At 35.1% G+C, this 4,449-nt stretch overlaps 1 non-coding gene across 1 annotated transcript; it reads left to right on the top strand.

Moving 5' to 3' along the window:
* The first annotated feature begins 1,527 nt into the window (after nt 1-1,527).
* LOC148577844 (small nucleolar RNA R71) lies at nt 1,528-1,635 on the top strand. The gene has a single exon (XR_015903808.1). It is a non-coding gene; the product is annotated as a small nucleolar RNA R71 (small nucleolar RNA).
* Nucleotides 1,636-4,449: the final 2,814 nt, after the last annotated feature.

The raw sequence follows: 4,449 nt of genomic DNA, 5'->3' as shown, positions 1-4,449 counted from the left end.
ATGCTTCCTTTCCATGTTTACAGAAGGATGACCTCGAGTTTTAAACACAAGGGAGTCCTCATTCAATTGAAGTACTAATTCACCTCTGTCAACATCAATCACAGCTCTTGCTGTGGCTAGGAAAGGTCTTCCAAGGATGATGGATTCATCCTCATCCTTCCCAGTATCAAGGATTATGAAATCAGCAGGGATGTAAAGGCTTTCAACCTTTACTAACACGTCTTCTACTTGTCCATAAGCCTGTTTTCTTGAATTGTCTGCCATCTCTAATGAGATTCTAGTAGCTTGCACCCCAAAGATTCCCAGTTTCTCTATTACAGAGAGGGGCATGAGGTTTATCCCTGAACCAAGGTCACACAGAGCCTTTTCAAAGATCATGTTGCCTATGGTACAAGGTATTACGAACTTTCCAAGATCCTGTTTCTTCTGAGGCAATGTCAGTTGATCCAAATCACTTAGTTCATTGGTGAACAAAGAAGGCTCATCTTCCTAAGTCTCAATACCAAATAATTTGGCATTCAACTTCATGATTGCACCAAGAAACTTGGCAGCTTGCTCTTCAGTAACATCCTCATTCTCTTCAGAAGAGGAATACTCATTAGAGCTCATGAATGGCATAAGGAGGTTCAATGGAATCTCTATGTTCTCTGGATGAGTCTCAGATTTCTTTGGTTCCTCAAAGGGAAACTCCTTATTGATCACTGGACGTCCCAGGAAGTCTTCCTCACTGGGATTTACGTCCTCCCCTTCCTCTCCAGGTTCGGCTGTGTTGACTATGTCAATGGCCTTGCACTCTCCTTTTGGATTTTCTTCTGTATTGCTTGGGAGAGTACTAGGAGGGATTTCAGTGATCCTTTTACTCAGCTGGCCCACTTGTGCCTCCAAATTTCTAATGGAGGACCTTGTTTCATTCATGAAACTTACAGTGGCCTTAGATAGATCAGAGACTAAGTTTGCTAAATTAGAGGTATTTTGTTCAGAGTTCTCTGTCTGTTGGTGAGTGGATGATGGAAAAGGCTTGCTATTGCTAAACCTATTTCTTCCACCATTATTAAAGCCTTGTTGGGGATTTTGATCCTTCCATGAGAGATTTGGGTGATTTCTTCATGAGGGGTTATAAGTGTTTCCATAAGGTTCACCCATGTAATTCACCTCTGCTATTGCAGGGTTTTCAGGATCATAAGCTTCTTCTTCAGAAGATGCCTCTTGAGTACTGTTGGATGCAGCTTGCATTCCATTCAGACTCTGAGAAATCATATTGACTTGCTGAGTCAATATTTTATTCTGAGCCAATATGGCATTCAGAGTATCAATTTCAAGAACTCCCTTCTTCATAGGCGTCCCATTACTCACAGGATTCCTCTCAGAAGTGTACATGAACTGGTTATTAGCAACCATGTCAATGAGTTCTTGAGCTTCTGCAGGCGTTTTCTTTAGGTGAATGGATCTACCTGCAGAAGTATCCAATGACATCTTAGCTAATTCAGACAGACCATCATAGAATATATCCAGGATGGTCCATTCTGAAAGCATGTCAGAAGGACACTTTTTGGTCAGTCCTTTGTATCTCTCCCAAGCTTCATAGAGGGATTCACCTTCTTTCTGTCTGAAGGTATGAACATCCACTCTAAGCTTACTCAGCTTTTGAGGAGGAAAGAACTTGGCTAAGAAAGCCTTGACCAGCTTATCCCAAGAGTTCAGGCTATCCTTAGGTTGAGAGTCCAACCATATTCTAGCTCTGTCTCTCACAGCAAAAGGGAAAAGCATGAGCCTGTAGACTTCAGGATCTACTCCATTAGTCTTAACAGTATCACAGATCTGCAAGAATTCAGTTAAGAACTGAAAAGGATCTTCAGATGGAAGTCCATGAAACTTGCAGTTCTGCTGCATTAGAGAAACTAATTGAGGTTTCAGCTCAAAATTGTTTGCTCCAATGGCAGGAATGGAGATGCTTCTTCCATGTAAATTGGAATTAGGTGCAGTAAAGTCACCAAGCATCCTCCTTGCATTATTATTGTTTTCGGCTGCCATCTCCTCTTCCTGTTTGAAAATTTCTGAAAGGTGCTTGCTGGATTGTTGTAATTTAGCTTCTCTTAGTTTCCTCTTCAGAGTCCTTTCAGGTTCTGGGTCTGCTTCAACAAGAATATTCTTGTCCTTGCTCCTGCTCATATGAAAAAGAGGGACAGAAAAATAATAATAGGGGTCCTTTTTACCACAGTATAGAGGTCCCTGTGTGAGTAGAAGAAAAGAAAAAGAAAAAATTCGAACACAGATGGAAGAGGGGGTTCGAATTTGGGTGAGATGAAGTGTTAGTAGATGAATAAATAAAATAGAAGGAGATGAGAGAGAAGGAGAATTTTCGAAAATTATTTTTGAAAAAGAGTTGGTGATAAATAGTTTTTAAAAAAGGTTAGAAATTTTTCGAAAATTAAAATCAAAAATTAAAATAATTAGTTAATTAAAAAGAAATTTTGAAAAAGAGGGAAGATATTTTCGAAAATTAGAGAGAGAGAGTTAGTTAGGTGGTTTTGAAAAAGATAAGAAACAAACAAAAAGTTAGTTAGTTAGTTGAAACAAATTTGAAAATCAATTTTGAAAAGATAAGAAGATAAGAAGTTAGAAAAGATATTTTAAAATCAAATTTTGAAAAAGATAAGATAAAGAGATATTTTTGAAAAGATATGATTGAAATTAGTTTTGAAAAAGATTTGATTTTTTTTTAAAATCACAATTAATGACTTGATTCACAAGAAATCACAAGATATGATTCTGGAACTCAAAGTTTGAATCTTTCTTAACAAGCAAGTAACAAACTTGAAATTTTTGAATCAAAACATTAATTGATGATGTTATTTTCGAAAATTATGTGATAAAGATAAGAAAAAGATTTTTGAAAAATATTTTTAAAATTTTCGAAAATAACTAAGAAAAATGAAAAAGATTTGATTTTTGAAAAAGATTTTGAAAAAGATAAGATTTTTAAATTGAAAATTTGATTTGACTCATAAAAAACAACTAGATTTTAAAAATTTTTGAAAAAGTCAACTCAAATTTTCGAATTTTATGAGAGGAAAAAGGGAAAGATATTTTTTTGATTTTTTTGAATTTTTATGATGAGAGAGAAAAACATGAAAATGATGCAATGCATGAAATTTTTTAGATCAAAATAATGAATGCATGCAAGAATGCTATGAATGTCAAGATGAACACCAAGAACACTTTGAAGATCATGATGAACATCAAGAACTTGTTTTTGAAAAATTTTTAATGCAAAAAAAACATGCAAGACACCAAACTTAAAAATCTTTCATGTTTAGACTCTATGGATGCAAGAATGCATATGAAAAACAAGAAAAGACACAAAACATGAAAACATCAAGATCAAACAAGAAGACTTACGAAGAACAACTTGAAGATCATGAAGAACACTATGAATGCATGAATTTTTCGAAAAATGCAAGATGAATATGCAATTGACACCAAGCTTTCAACTTGACTCAAGACTCAAACAATAAACATGAAATATTTTTGATTTTTATGATTTTTTTATTTTTTTGGATTTTTGTATATTTATTTTATATTTTTCGAAAATCATTTAGAAAAAGAAAAATAAGGATTCCAAAATTTTTAATATGAATTCCAGGAATCTAGTACTCTTAGTCTAAAGCTCCAATCTGAGGGTTAGGCATGGCTTAATAGCCAGCCAAGCTTTAGTATGCTATTACATGCATTGAAGTGATTAGTTGAATCCTCAGTCCAAAGGAATTTGGACATGGCTTCACAGCCAGCCAGGATTCAACAAATCATCATGAAACACTAGAATTCATTCTTAAAAATTCTGAAGAAAAATATATTTTTTTGAAAACATTTTTTTTTCGAAAATAGATGAGAAATTTTTGAAAGGTTTTTGAAAAATTTCTAAAAATAAAACAAAAAGAAAATTACCTAATCTGAGCAACAAGATGAACCGTCAGTTGTTCAAACTCGAACAATCCCCGGCAACGGCGCCAAAAACTTGGTGCACGAAATTGTGATCTCAGGCAACGGCGCCAGAAACTCTGTACGCACGTCTTAATAAATCGTTTTTCATTCACAACTTCGATACAACTAACCAGCAAGTGCACTGGGTCGTCCAAGTAATAAACCTTACGTGAGTAAGGGTCGATCCCACGGAGATTGTTGGTATGAAGCAAGCTATGGTCACCTTGTAAATCTCAGTCAGGCGGATATAAAATAGTTATGGAGTTTTCGAACATAAATAATAAATAAACATAAAATAAGGATAGAAATACTTATGTAATTCATTGGTTAGAATTTCAGATAAGCGTATAGAGATGCATTCATTCCTCTGAACTTCTGCTTTCCTGCTGTCTTCATCCAATCAGTCTTACTCCTTTCCATGGCTGGCTTTATGTAAGGACATCACCGTTGTCAATGGCTACTTTTTAT

The sequence above is a fragment of the Arachis ipaensis genome, chromosome B1 (assembly GCF_059453495.1).
Source record: "Arachis ipaensis isolate K30076 ecotype BB chromosome B1, ASM5945349v1, whole genome shotgun sequence".
NCBI lineage: Eukaryota > Viridiplantae > Streptophyta > Magnoliopsida > Fabales > Fabaceae > Arachis > Arachis ipaensis.
The sequence above is the reverse complement of the archived record's forward strand: the minus strand, read 5'-3'. Positions and strand labels throughout refer to the sequence as shown.